A 16,047-nucleotide genomic window follows, 5' to 3' on the forward strand; every position below is an offset into this window, starting at 1 on the left:
AAGAAATTTAAGAATTACTGCCATAAAAAAAAAATTGATATTGAAACAAGCTGCCTCTTGAGAATCTTTCTGTGAAGAGTTTATCAAGAGGCTGGATAACTTTTTATTAGGTATGCTGCAGGGAAGCATCATTCTCAGGTAGAAGACACAGTTAAAGATTACCAGAGTGATTTCCAATTTGTATAATCTGAAATTCTATAGATATAAAGATGAATGGGACATGGCTTTTGTTTGTATTATGTTTACAATCTCATTGGAAAGAAAAGCAGGTTTATAATATAGACAAACTCAATTCAGACTGTAGTTCAAGACACCAAATGGAGATGCGTACAAAGTAGGGTACAATTAATGGCAATATAAATGGTACAAATTATATAGTCAACAAGAATTGTCCAGAAATTTGTTGTCAAATCAAGTTTATAAATTGCAATTATAATCACGTTATTTTTTCACACATTCCAATTTCTTTCCAAACTTCCTATTTGCCTTCTCTTGAGTATCTTTTCCTCTTCTTTATATAGTTTCTACTTTGTAATTCCTCCTTCAATATTGATCTTAAATTCCAAAAGCATCCTTCATGAAGATCTCCTCAAAATTCTAGTCCTCTGTGGTCATTGTCTTTTCACATTGATTGTTTACACTTCCGTTAGATCATCAGGAGAGAAAATAAGTCTTACATCACTAAGTATGTCTAATCCCCAGAATAGCATTCACAACATGCACTCAATAAATGGGAGCTAATATTAACAATGATAATAATGCAAAAAAAAAAAAAAAGAATAGGGAAGGAAGCTAGGATGATAACTTCAGGATGCATAGTCAGAAAATGTTTTTTAGAAGAGGTAAGATTTTACCGCCTACTTCTCTCCTGACTATATATTTATTCATTTTATAAATATGCATTGATTTCTTGTAAGCCACACCTTGCCAGAGACTGGGACACAAAAAAGAATAAAATAGGCATAACTCTGCTACTCTGGAACTTACACTCTTATTATAGAAATAAGAAAAAAAGACAAATGCACACTGATAAATAAATGAATTACAAATTACAAAGGGAATGAACTAGAGACTAATTTTACGTCGCATGATTAGAAACGGCCTTTCTGAGGAACTGATACAAAGTGTTGGGAGCAAGGAAATGGGGGTACATTGTAGGAAGAAGAAAAGAGCTTCTGCAAAATTTGTTATGGGAGAATGATCTTATTTTGTTCCAGGAATGAACAGAAGGTCATGTGGCTGGAGCAAAGGGGAGGGGATGATTAGATGAGCTTAGCAAGGTAGATCAGCTCCAGATCATGCAAGGCTTAAAGGGCTCTGGGGAGGGGATTCAGATTTCAAGTATAAGAGAAAGGGCAGCCTGGGTGGCTCAGTGGTTTAGCACTGCCTTCAGCCCAGGGCCTAATCCTGGAGACCCAGGATCAAGTCCCACATAGGGCTCCCTGCATGGAGCCTGCTCCCTCTGCCTGTGTCTCTGCCTCTTTCTCTCTGTGTCTCTTATGAATAAATGAATACAATCTTAAAAAAATAAATACGTATAAGAGAAGACGTTAAAGGTTTTTAAGCAAGAGCATGACATGATATACTAGTTTATATTTTTTCAGAACGTTGGTTGCTCTGTGGAAAATGGATTGACAAGAGTATGGAGTTAGAAGGCAAGTAACCCAGAGAAGAAATGATACTTGCTTGAATATGGTTAAAGTAGCAGAATTGGAGAGAACTCAACAGCCTTCCATTCTGAAACCTGATATGGCCCCTTTAGCAGCCCTTTGAGCTTTAAGAATATTGGAATTCTGCTCTTCTATGCCTCAAATCAAAGCTGGAAGGATTTCTCTTCTTTTCTTTTCTTTTCTTTTCTTTTCTTTTCTTTTCTTTTCTTTTCTTTTCTTTCTTTTTTTTTTTTCTTTCTTTTCTTTCTTTTTTTTCCCCTAGGAAACTCATTTTTCTCTATTTGAATGCTGTTTTATTTATGGTGGCTTGGAAGAGGACTGCTGCTGAAGTTTATGAATGTTCTAGGTCTCCATAAGCCATACATGGTGACACCTCAAGTGACCTTCCACAACACAGCTGTCTGCTGCTCTGTCAGCAATGGCTCCTGCTCTTCTACAATGTCAAGAAGCTCCAACTACCTTAGGATCTAGTCTGGCATAATTTAATAACTTTGTTATTAAAGGTAACCAATCTGGCCAGGAGAGTGACTCATCATTTATAGATGGACATTAGGCTGGATCCCTACATACCACATAGATAAAAAAAAACGAATTCTGTAGCTTCTAGAACATTGCCCCCTCCTCCAACATAACATTTGGGATTCAACCAGAAGCAATTCTAAAATGGCAGGAAGGCCACATCCTTTGGGATCAACCTACTCCTACAACTGGGAAATAGCTTGGCCTGCTGACAAAGGGTTCATTCATATCCAGGCTGCTCTTCCCATTTGTTTCAGGTCCAACCCCAATCCTCCTGGCTGCCGTGGAATCATAATCAGCAGGGCTGGGCCCATGTTTATCCTCATCCATGGCCACCTATGCTGTTTGCAAAGTAAATAAGTGGTGCAGAGTCTATGTCACTTGTGCCTGGGTTTTAGCTTACCAAAGTATTCAGATGCCAGGAGGCAGAGAAACTGCCGCATACCTCCCATGATAAATGCTGCCAAGCCAGAAATTTTACCCTTTCAAACTTGTATTAAACCTAACAAATTGCATGCAGATGTGAATTCATTCATTCATTCATTCATCCATCCATTTATTAAGTAGGCTCCACAACCAATGTGGGGCTTGAACTCATGACCCTGAGATCCAGAGTTACATACTCTACTGACTGAGCCAGCCAGGTGCCCCATGTGTAGATATTTTAAAAATCTTGTGGTTTGTTCACCTGCACTACTATCACTTCTTGGTGTCCCATACAGCAAAAGAAAAAATCTACCTACTACGCTTTTACCACAATTACTACAGCCACATGGATTGACAGAATAGGATCCTTGCCCTCTTCTGTTTTTCTCTAATATGATGGGTACATTTTCTGCTTAGTCAGAAACTGGGTCTCCAGGAGGTATAAAGCATAGCTCACATCCAAAAGAAGGTGAGTGGAAACTGGAATGTCAAAAATTCAATTCAAAACCTGTTTTTTAGTGGACATGACAACATACGAGAAAGAGGCCACTCAGGTCTTTTAGGAAAGGTGTCTTCTTTCTTAAAGTCATGAGAAAGGGGTGGACCCACGTCTACCTCTGGACACCCTGCCTGAACATGATGCTTGGAATGACTAGACCAGCCTAAGGACTGAGAAGGAAGTAGGTCAGAGCTGATTAGAAAGATGGTCACACAGGGTTCTGAGCATCCTCAAGCCTATCTAGGAGCTACTAGACTCCTTTTCTCTCAGACTCCTTTTATGGGAGGTAAGTTCCTTATGGTTGAAGCCAGTTATTATCTCAGTTTTAGGTTGTCAACCTAGTTAAGTGGGTAAGAAAAGATTCCCTTCGTGTTTAAGAAGGGCTTTGGGCTCCTGAAATTCTACGCAAAGAGTAACCTCAACATGTCAGAATGTAGAGGGACCAAGGCACCTGAGAGATACTCCAGGGACACTCATGTGTTGTGATAGCACATGACTCCTCATTTCTCAGCTGATTTGTAGGAAGCCTTGACCTTCTCAGGGAAGATCAGGGGCCACTGCTCTGAAGGTTCACTAAGTCCCCTCTGACCTGAGAATATGTTATCCTCTAGACTCTCTCCATTTCCTGTTTTATGTTTTCTGCTTACACAAACTCCACTTGTTAATGGGAAAAAGATGCAAAAATATTAGAGAATCACTTGTAATCCTGGCATTCAGACAATGTTTAGTATTATCATGGCATATAAACTATATATGTGTCTGTGTATCTGATTCATTTTACCCTTTCAAAAATTTGATCATCATACTGTATCTGTAGTTTTATATTCCATTATTTGAACTCATGACTCTATTATGAGCATCTCTATATATTACTAAATGTATTTTGAAAGCTAAAAAAAAAAAATGCCCTTTATTCTGAGCAATGCCTCCAAGGTATTCCAGTGAGCAGTAATTTCCATCTTTAATTTTTTAAAAAACTCTTATTTCTCAGTACCATTTCTAGATTTAATCTTGACGAAGGGATGAGCGATGCTGATGGCTGAGTTGCTAGGCCATGCTCTCTCTACTTACAAAAAGAAAATATTCTAAAACAGGTGCCAGTGTGTAAGTATTAACCATATGACTCTGCGGAGCTCTGCCCAGTCCAGTGTCTGAGAGTAGGGCCCTAGGCTTTCTGGCTTTCCCCTTAGTTGCCTGTGAGATGAACTTAAGCAGGCCATTTAGCCTCCCTCATTCTCCTCTTCCTCATTTGTAAAACAAAAATAAAAATAGAAGCGATTACATAAGGTTGTGGTGGGAATGTTAGGGCATAATTCTGAAATGTTAGCTACATTTATTATTATTATTATTGAAATTTTAGGGGTTTTACCATGAGTTTGTACTCATCTTCATTAATCTAACTATCCTTTAAAAAAGCAGGAATTAAGGATTCAGGAGGCATTTTTTTCGTCTCGACCCCACTCAAGTGGCCGCCTTCTAGAATGTCTTCATGCCTCAGACTCTCACCATGTGTAAGCCCTCATCACTCCCAGAGTACAACAGACCTCTCCATGCGTGATTTCATAATCCCTGTCCACACGTGATTTCTTCTGCTAGATGCCCACCCCCTCACTTCTTCACCCACCCGCCAAATGCTTGCTCTTCCTTTAATATCTCCTCCTCTGGGGAGGCCTTGCCCAAATCTCCAAAGAGGTGTTGTTCCACTCTTTTGCGCCCCCACAACACCATTTTTAAACCAATATCCTCAACACGGCACTTACCAGGGTTTGTTCAGTTTGCACGATTCTTCCACTGCTGTGTATGTTTTTAGGGGGGGTCCAGTAACATGTCTTTGTCATCTCCAAAGAGCACAACAAATGCTAAATGTTCAGAGGAAAAAAAAAGTGTAAGCCATACAGTTCCCCCAGGGGAAAAACACACATGAGCTTTTAGGAGTCTGAAGGGCAGATCAGTTCCCCTGCTCTGCACCCTCTGTGTGTTCAGGACAAGAAAAGCCCCTGACAGAGTCAGAAGGAAGGGTTCCATTCAACACACACCTAATTACAGTCCTCACTCGATTCCCTCTTATAAATGACAACCATCAGATGCCAAGTTGTGGCAGAATGACATCTGGCTCTTTGGCAGACACCCCCGGCAACAGCGTTAATGACTTCGGAGATGGCTCTGGATGTGTAATGCTGTTAAGTTTGTTGTCTGGATTACATTATCCTCTTCAACATCTTTTTACATTGTCCTCTAACTCACTTCTGATCCTGTATCTGTGAGACCTGGACACATTTATCCAAATTTGCCCAACGCCCTTCATGGCCTTGACACGCCAGTCCTTTCATACATTTTCATCAGCTCCTGTGCATTTTTCAGAGAGCTGTGGATGTACTTCACAGCTAGTTTGTGTTCTCATAGGCAACTCAAAGGGAAAGGTTTTTATCATCTGGGAAAAAGTTCTTTAGTACTCGACCAAATTACATTTTCTAAGATGACCACATTTGGGGCTCCTTTTGAAATCATGCTATATAAAGAAAAAATGCCTCAGTGACTACATATGCTTTGAATTTGAAACCAATATGCAACGCTTCATTAGCTCCCAGGATGAACTATAAAAAGGCAGGGGTTGCAACCATAACAGTCTTGCCTCTGACTGAGAAAAATATATACATTTTAATTTTTTCCTAGGCATTAAAAACAAAGCCTTTATCTGAAATTTCATCCAGTTTTCAGAAATGATGCATTTAATTTCAGTACTGAGCTCTCCCTCCCCCATGTGTTTTTTTCTCTCCAGTGTGTAGAAATAGGATGCCAAACTAGGAAAACAGAATAGTATGAGAAAGAAAATCCCCAAAGCTTTCTCTTCTGTACCAGTTGATTATTGGGATTTTGGAAGGAACCAAATTAATCAAATAGGATATAAATGAAAATGTATAAAATATTCAGAGAAATGTTAGACTCCAAGTGGTAAATCATTATAACAAGTAATGATAATAAGAAATTCTTGTAATGTAAATCAGCCACTGAAATCAATGGACTTAATGTTAACTTCATTCTATGGCTGTTTTGACTGAATTTTTTTTTTTTCTTACAGAAGAACTGCAATACTCACAACTGGAGAAAAAAATCACATTATCTAGTGTTTTGACTTATAGGGGAAACATTTATGTGTAGAACCAATGCATTTATCATGCTTAATTGGAAATTAATGAAACAATATTTATATTGCCTGTGTTTTTGCTTTTTTTTTTTAATTTAGGCATGCCATCTTAAAATGTATTACCCCCATTTAAAATGCTGATGGAAATCATAGATATAGGATTATAAAATGTCAAATGCAAAATTATAAGGAAAAGGGTAATTTTTAAGACTCTATGCAGGAGTTCTCAAAGATACCATAGTACCCTATAATTCTTCAAAATTCTGGGATGATTTGTAAGAAATAGAAATGTCCACGATTCAAATCCTATGAGTTTTAAATGTCATGTTTTGTTTGTTTTCATAGAAGAGACAAAATAATAGCAAAATGGTTTTTATTTATTAACTATAAGGAATAAATAATGAGATCTTTCCAAAAGTTGTCAGTCTTTGGCCAAAGTTTCCTGTGCATTGGTTAACAAAACTTCAATTTCCATAAATCTATTGATGCCTCCAGAAAGGTGTGAACAGATGCTTTATCTCTACATTGTGTGCATAAATGTACGTTCTGAGATGTAAATTGATCAAACTGTAGAAACAAATCATTTAAGATTTGTGCAGTGATTAATAACAGAAGCCAGTAATCAAATCTCCCTGCCACCAGCACATCTGTTACAGAGAGTTTCTAGTTTGCCCTATTATGCAAATGTGCAATAAAACAAATACATTACTTAATTTAGCAGCTGGTTCAAAAACATTATTTTAGGTGATTTCTCTATGTTTTGTGTACTTTTGCCATTGATCGTGGTTAATGCAAACTAATTCAATTGTTTATGAGTGAGAGCTTCCACATAAAAAAGAAAATATATAGTCTTCAGGAAAGCCTTTGGGAAAGCCTTTGGGAAAGTCATTTTGACCCTTGTCTCTGAGAACCAAACACTGCAGCAAATGCATGATAAGTCATGGCACTCAGGACCCCCACTCAAACAGCACTGGAACCTCCAACGGTTTAAAATGGAAGCTCCCTTTATTCTTGAGGATGGAGACACATTCTTGAGGATGGAGACAAATTCTGACCAACCCTGAAACTTGCTGGATTGGGGCTTAAATGTAAAAATAACAAGATAAAATAAAATAATAAAATTTAAAATAAAAAGCCTAAAGTTGCTTTTTAGATTAAAAAAAAAAATCTAGACACAAAAAATAAATCCTAATAGGAGCACTGGACTGCATGTTCTGATGTTTTCCAGTAAAAGGTAGGGTCTCCTGGAATCAGAACCAGTTAAGTATCTGGCATATTAAAAAGTGGAAAGCTTGTTTTTCATAAGCTTGACACTGACATGAAAGCCCACCAGCAGGGATCCCTGGGTGGCGCAGCAGTTTAGCGCCTGCCTTTGGCCCAGGGCGCGATCCTGGAGACCCGGGATCGAATCCCACATCGGGCTCCCGGTGCATGGAGCCTACTTCTCCCTCTGCCTGTGTCTCTGCCTCTCTCTCTCTCTCTGTGTGACTATCATAAATAAATAAAAATTAAAAAAAAAAAAAAAAAAAAAAGAAAGCCCACCAGCAGGTGAGTTGGTCTCTTACTCAGTGCTCAGGGGTACCTTTGGTATAGGTAGTGACCAAACTTGCATTTGCTTAGACCAGCGTAGGGAAAAGATGAGAAAACAGAACAGCGGCATCAAGTGCCATCTCCCACAGAGTCTTCAGCAGCTGGATAGCAGGTGGGAAAAAAAGTAGCCCTGATTGTTTTTTTAGCACTGGAGCTAAGTAAAATGTGACTGTAGGATAAGAAGTAATATGTTACTGTAGAGTTTTAAATTGTTTGGAGACTGCCACCATACTTCAGACAGCATATAGATGAAATGTAAGATATACGCCTGGTTCATACTTAAGGCCTCCCAGTTAGCATGCAGGTTCTGAAATCCCTTCCATTAGAGGCCCAGGGGACAGTTTCAAAAGGACCTGTTGGTCAGTTGTTCATGAATCCACCTTCACTTCAATGACCAAAAACTATAGCTTAAAGATGAGGAATGATATACATACTTAACATGCTTACTGATACCCATAATAATCCAAATAATCAATGTTTATTGATGACTTACATTAGCGCAGCTCTGGGAAACATCCTTACAGACAGTATCTCTTTTGATCTTCATATTTTACCAGTGAGAGCAGTGAGACTCTAAGTGACCTGCCCAAGGTCACTGGACATGGGGACTGGAAAAAGTGACTGGTTCTCAAATGCACGGTCACGATTATGTTATCTTGTCCCCTAAACCAAGGTTAAGTTTCCAGAGGAGACCTGAAGAAAGAAATTGTGGAGTGTGTCCTTAGCACCTCAGAGGGAAGAGGGACAAATTCTAGTTTTCTAAATAAATACTTTGCTGCTTGTTCTGCAAAGTAAGTGGGACCATACCGAATGGAGAGTTCAAGTATTAACATTAAAAAAGAAAAGACAGATTTAGAACATTTGACTGAAGGCAGACCTTTTGAAAATGTGGATTACCCAGCAGATAGACTATATTCAAGGCTCTCCAGAGAAATGGAACCAATGGGATGTGTGAATTTATGGAAAGACACCCCTTAGAAAGGAATGGGCTCACATGGTTATGGAGGCTGGTGTGTGGGAAGCTGGTGGTGTAGGCTGGCAGGCTGGAGATGTAAGAGGTGCAGGTACAGATGAAGCCCAAAGACAGTCTGCTCAAGAATTCCCTTTGGAACAGGAAGGCCAGTCTCTTCATTCTATTCAGATCTTCAATGATTGGATGAGGCGCACCCACACTGTGGAGGGCAATCTGTTTTATTCACAGCTCACCGATTAAATGCTAACTTCATTCAAAACTGCCCTGTAGGTTGACACACAAAATTAACCATTACACAGACCAAGTTTATATTTAGGACACTGGCAAAATAAGGTACATCAAAAGAAAATTTTTAAAAGAACTTAATATGTGATATTTCCAAAAAAAAACCAAAACAAAACATCATGGATAAAACTATGATTCTGGCTATCTTATCCTTATTTTATAGTTTAGCATTTTTTGTATTTTGATTAGATGCAGGGTGGAGAGGGACCGAAAAAAATTTCCATAATCACCACAACATTTTAGTGCTTGGGACCTCCAAGGGCCTGCCTTCTGGCCATCACTAGATATTTCAAACCATCATTACATGAATTTTTTCCTGTCCAATCTTTTAGAAGTTATAATGAAAGTGAATTGAATTCATTTGGCAAATATTAGGCCTGCCAACAATATTCTTACTTTCTATAGAGAATGAGAGGGCAACGTAGCATAATGGGCAAGAGCAAAGCATTGAAGTCAGAAAGGCTCATTGCTTAACTCTTTTTAATACTTTCTATCAGTACGATTTTTGGCAAGTTACATAACTTTCTAAACCACAATTTCCATAGCTATAAACTAAAGATAATTGAGCCTATTTCCTAGCACTAACCTGAGGATTAAAGGAGTTAAAGCATTTGGAACTCGGGTCACAGTGTTTGACATATGATAACTCAATAAACATTATTCTTGTGATAGTCACGGGAAGAAGAAAAGGAGTCAGAGCAAAAGGAATAGCTGTTGTACCAAATCCATCCATGAATATTCTTCCACATGCTGCACAATGAGTATTCTTGGTAAGGAGACCACTAAGTTAATATTAGAATTATTGAAGAACCATCCTAAACCCTATGCTCTCTATTTTTGGAGGTCATATCCCTCATCATTTCATTAAAATACACTCAGCGCCCACATTAAAGAGAAATTCAGATGCTAAACAGTTCTGAAAGTTTATCTTTTACTTTCCAATTTTGCTTTTGAAACTATTTGGCTCTAAACTAATTTGCTACTTACTGACTTGGAATTTTAGGAATTTCTTCAAAGTAAGAAAATTTAAAATTTTTCTAGTGAACTGTAAATTTTATGGAATTTAAATTTGATGTTGAATGAAACTGTCAATATTTTGTGTTGTAGACATTCTAATAAACATTTTAAAATTTGCATTTTTTGTTTATTTTGGAGTCAGTAAAGTTTATTCATGGGCTGCAAATACTCTTAAAAGTTTTTGAAAAGTTTACAGATCCCAGATATTATTACCATACTACATAATGTTTAAAACCGTCATGCATAAGTTTTAAGTTCTACAGAAAGACACAGACAGAAAAAAGGTCAGGAGGGGGTAGGGAGAGAAAGAGAAAGAGAGTCAGAAAACCATGTTTTCATCCTTAGTTTAAAAGTCTTTATAAGGGACACCTGGTGGCTCAATGGTTGAGTGTCTGCTTCAGCTCAGGTCATGATCCCAGGGTCCTGGGATCGAGTCCTACATTGGGCTCCCTGCATGGAGCCTGCTTCTCCCTCTGCCTGTGTCTCTGCCTCTCTCTCTCTGTCTCCCATGAAGAAATAAACAAAATGTTTAAAAAATAAATAAGAGTCTTTATAATTTTTATTTTTAATTATGAAACATTTCAAACATACATAAACTGTAAAACATAATGAACTACATCCTATTATTTATTGCATCACCCACCGTACTTCTAAGTTAACATTCTTTGTTCCAGAAGTACATTCATTTTTTTTTTTTTAATTTTTATTTATTTATGATAGTCACACACAGAGAGAGAGAGAGGCAGAGACACAGGCAGAGGGAGAAGCAGGCTCCATGCACCGGGAGCCCGATGTGGGATTCGATCCCGGGTCTCCAGGATCGCGCCCTGGGCCAAAGGCAGGTGCCAAACCGCTGCACCACCCAGGGATCCCCAGAAGTACATTCATTAATTTCAGTTTGGGCTCACAGTTGAATGTTAGGTTGAAAATAAATTTCTAGTCTCAAAGATAATGTTACTCAGCACTTTGAATATATGATTCTATTATCATCTTATTTGTGTTATTGCAGTTGAAAAGTTTGTTGGCAGTCAAATTGTCCTTTGAGATCTACTTATTAGCTTCTCAGGTTTGCTTTCTGACTTTGGTATTCTGTACTTGGCTTACAATATGCCTAGGTGTAGAATGAATATATTATAAACATATAGCCCTATATATAATATATAATATACATGTGAATGTAAATGTATATATACACACACATGAATATATAAATATACATATATATGTAACATATATATATTGTGTTGAGTTGAACTTCTTTTATCTGAAGATTCTGGTCATGAATCAGTTCTGTTAATTTTTAGACATTTTGTTTTCGAATTTTCTTTTTTTTGGCCAGTTTATTTTTTATTTATTTTTTTAAAAGATTTTATTTATTTATTCATGAAAGACACACACACACACAGAGGCAGAAACACAGGCAGGGGGAGAAGCAGGCTCCATGCAGGGAGCCTGATGCGGGACTCGATCTGGACACCCTGGGGAAGGCAGGTGCTAAACCGCTGAGCCACCCAGGGATTCCCTGGCCAGTTTATATTTCCTTTTCAGAATTCTATTAGTAGAATGTTGGACAACCTTATTTTATCTGTTAAGTTCCTGTGCATATTTTCTGTATTTGTATTTCTCTTGCTTCTTTCTGGTAATTTCCTCAAATTTATTTTACAAATTACAACTATCTCTTTACATATGTTCAATCTACTATTTAACCCTATCTTGATAGTTTTTAACTTCAGTGATGAAATTCTTCGTCTACATATTCTATTTTTATTAACTTGAAATTTCCCTATTTAATGGTAACTTACATTCTTAGATTTCTTCTTTCATGTCTTTAATACTTTAGGCCTCTTTCATTCTTTTTCTCTTTGTATTTGTTAATCTGTAATCTCAAATTCCAGGCCCTTGATATTCTTGGTTTTGTACCTATGAACTTCACTCATGGTGGATTATAATTTGTCTTTATACATTCATCCCTCCTCTCTCCCATTAAAATCCCTATAGAAAAGTTTTTAATATATTTCTGCCAGTCCCAGGGTTCCCACCACAAGGGTCATTGTTTGGGGTTCTTGAATCTAGGATTTCCCAGACCATGCAGATACTGTAAACTTGAATCTTAAACTTATAAGAGGCCCATGCTCAGTGTTTCAAGCCTCCGGAAAGACTTTTTTCTCATTCAGAAACTGGTGAACACTGCAAGCTTTGTTCTCATCTGGAGATGGCCGCTAGATTTTTTTTTCCTAGTTCATCCTTAAAAGGATGAAGAATTAAAATTCTTAGACTTATGCAGACATCTTAGTGCCATCGCTGATTTATATGGATCCAAAGCCTCATATTCCTTCTCTGGTGAAGAACTAAAACCCAATCTGCTATGTTACTTGGACAATAACTCACAACCTGCCAGTGTACCTTTTCTGTTCTTTGTTTTCGGCATCTGAAGATTTCCTTTTCTTTTAGTATATTCAGATGACATTCAGATATTTTTTTATGTATCAAAATTAACAATATTAAATGTTTATTACTGGACAGTATTTATTTTAGTCAGTGTTATGGGCCGAACTGTGTCCCCCTCAAAATTCACATGTTGGAGCCTTAGCTCTCAATATGAAGGTATTTGATGAGGCATTTGAGAGTTAATTAGATCATAAAGGTGGGACCCCCCCCACCATCATGGGAAAAATACTTTTAGAAGAAGATATACTAGAAAGCTCGTTCTCCCTCTCCTTGCCATGTGAAAACACAGTGAAAAGGTGGTCAGTTTTCTACAAGCTACAAAAAAAGTTCTCACCAAAATCAGAACATGCTGACCACCTAATCTGGACTTCCAGCCTCTAAAACTGTGAGAAAATTAATTTCCTTTATTTACACTGCCCAGCCTATGGTACTTTGTTATGGTGGCCTGAGCAGACTAAGATAATCAGTCATCTTTCTGAAATATTGAGTCTATGATCTCTTATTTGTTCAATTAATATTGACAAGTTTTAAGGAGAAAAAGTCTTGCTGCTTTTAGCTTTAAATCAACAACTAGGGCTCCCAAGTATGAATTCTCTGTTGACCCTTCCTGGATTCAGATAAACCACAATATCAAAGCAAGTAATAGACAAAACAAATAAGCAAAAAATACCTACTAATTCATGTGGAACAAGTAGTTCAGATCATGTTAATTCCAAATGGAACACAAGGTAAAGAATCAAATTCAAAAGAATAGCCAAGAACAGAATGATTTTACTTTGTTAAGGAGGAAAAAAAGCAAAACAAACACAAAAACAGCTTCTATATGAATTCAGAAGGCAATCTACAGAAGCCTAACAAAGTGAAAACTTCCATCAATATTGCAAATGAAATATCTTGAGGGAGTGTTTATAATTAATAGAAAGATGAGGCTATAATTATTGTGGTAGATATAAATTATTACCAAGGGACCTCTGGCTAATTTAAAGGACTTTTGACTTTTATGTAGCTATAGTTGGAAATAAATTTACTATAGGAAAACATGTAGTATCTATTGCAATCTCAAAACAAAGAAATCTGTTGAATGACAGCAGTATAACCCTGAAGCATCCTCATGAACTGTAAATAATCCAGGCTCTTCTGTGTGTGCAAGAGGGAAGAAAAAGCAACTTAGCTGATAACTCATAGAGGATTATATTCTTGTCATGTGACTAAAGGGCTTTCAAAGGACCTTTTCCTTGTGCTTCAGAGACTGGTATTAATAAAATTACTTGGTAATATGGCAGTTGTAAATTTGTGCCCTCTTGTCATTGGCTGGGTCAAAGATGTCCCTCTCCTTTCCTTTTTAAACACTGATGGGTTCAACAGAGTAAACACTGACTTCATAAATGAGCAGGGAGTCAGAGCACTTTAGGTTCTAGTCACTTCCATAATAGGAAGTAACCAGAGCAATTTAACAGGGGATGAGAGAGGGGAAGGAGGGAGACTAGGATTCTAGTCAAACAGATAATGGAATGAAGACCCTATTTAAGTGTGCCAGACATATTCATGTAAAAGAAGCTGTGGGTCACCAGCAACTACAGGAATGACATATTGGGTTGCTCCCATAATTAAGAGAAAAGGCAGAAGTCAGGAGCATCTCAGATGAAACATGCCCCTCTGCCATACACTGCAGTTATTATCACTCTTACGTTCTTACTCCAGTAGGTATTTTACACCGATGATGTGAAGTGATGATGTGAGACCTTCTCTTGTCAGTATCACAATTAGAGTGAGGTGTACGACAGATCTGAGATCAACTAACTCTCCCACTCTTGCATAGACTGTGGCCATCACTCTATCACGGCAAGGCTAGCAACAGAGATTTCCCAAGGGCAGCATCCATAATTGGCCGATTCTGAAAAAAATCCATCACTTTAGGAGCAACACATGCCAGATGAATTTCTGCCAGTCCTTTTCCAAATGAGGAAGTTAGTAATCAAGGAAGAAAAAGGTTAAACTCAACATCATTAGCACTATCACTATACGTGCATGTTTATGCTGAGTGGAAGCACTGACATGTTCTTTCTTCTCTCTTTCTAAAATCTTGTTCCTCATAACATCTCCAGAAATTTATGTGGAAGACATGGTTAGATATCTACCCAAGAGCCCCTCTTAGCATTTTTCCATGCTAATAGCGTCTTAATTTAGTTTGGGGCAGAGTATGCCTATCACTAGGCAGTGAAACATAATTGGCTAAAGCCAATCATGACAGTCCTTTCTGATACTTTAAAAACTCCTAGGAATAGTCATATGACAAGTTCTGTCTGATGAGACCTTAAAGAAAGTATGCTGGTATATTTCTGAGGAAATAATTCGCCTTCCAGATAAAAAAAAAAAAAAAAAAAAAAAACAGCAGTGTCATACTTCCTATGCCCTGCATATCCTTTGCAGAACATACTCTGGCAGCTAGGCTGCTGTGGTCACTTGTACTCAGGACACAAAGGTGAGTAAAATTGAGGCGCCATGGACCTCAATACCACCAAGCTACTGACCAAGACCAGCATTAGCTAACCACTTATCTTTAGATTACATAGGGGAGATAAACTGTATGTTTAAATAACAGTAAAATTTTGTTACTTGCAGCCAAATCCATGTTTAACTAATATAAAATATATAGCACTACAATTTAACAAGCCTAGTTACCATCAACAAGCATGCAGTGTTTTACTTTCACAATAACCTCGAGGTGAATGCAGTCGATCACCTCAAATCCCAAGTTAACAAATGGGGAAGTTGACACAGTGCAAGTTGTTGACTTAGCTTGGGTTGTACAGTGAGTATGTGGCAGAGCCTGAGTTGAAGCTGCACTTGATGTCATTCTTTCTTTGTTCATTTATTCATTCATTCATCTAACAGACTTTTGACAATCTATTTTAGGCAGAAATGCTTGTGCGCCAGCAATATAAATATTAATGATTAGACAGTTTGTGCTCTCAAGGACCTCACAGTCTAGTGAGTTCATAATCCTTGAACTCTCAGTTCAGTGGCATTTTAATTGTATCAGTCTACCTTCTTGCTGATAGCCATTGTCATGTGAGCTATGTTTTTTTTTTTTTCTCCAAATGCAGGTGATTTCAAGGGCATTTGCCTAATCAAAAGATGTATCTTTCATCTGTTACTAGGATGTGAATGGAAATTTCCAGCATAATTTCAAAACCAGAATTTTCTGAACATTTCACCCTTCCTTCTACAAAGGCAATTCTGCGAGTGTTTCTTTTTAATGCTTCATCTGAACGACGGCTGCATTGAGATAGTGTGAGGTGGTCACATGTCTAAAGCTGGAAAACCAAATGCATAGTGACACATCATGGGGTACAATTCAAAAGAAGGATTGAACATGTAGGTGGAGGGATTTAGGCCAAGAAGATGCTGCAAAATATGGAAAGATGTGCTCAAATGCTAACTTAAATAGAAGTCAAAATATTCCACTCAATTC

The 16,047-nt window shown here is 37.7% G+C and overlaps 1 long non-coding RNA gene across 1 annotated transcript in view; it reads right to left on the reverse strand.

Moving 5' to 3' along the window:
• LOC140639348 (uncharacterized) overlaps nt 1-16,047 on the reverse strand; it is a 58,039-nt gene that overhangs the window by 5,307 nt on the left and 36,685 nt on the right. The window contains exons 3-5 of the long non-coding RNA XR_012036087.1: nt 8,844-9,086; nt 8,343-8,542; nt 4,875-4,973 (exon numbers count right to left, since the gene is read on the reverse strand). This is a non-coding gene — a long non-coding RNA (uncharacterized lncRNA). The remainder of the gene's footprint in view (nt 1-4,874; nt 4,974-8,342; nt 8,543-8,843; nt 9,087-16,047) is intronic.

The sequence above is a fragment of the Canis lupus genome, chromosome 9 (genome assembly GCF_048164855.1).
Source record: "Canis lupus baileyi chromosome 9, mCanLup2.hap1, whole genome shotgun sequence".
NCBI classification, from domain to species: domain Eukaryota; kingdom Metazoa; phylum Chordata; class Mammalia; order Carnivora; family Canidae; genus Canis; species Canis lupus.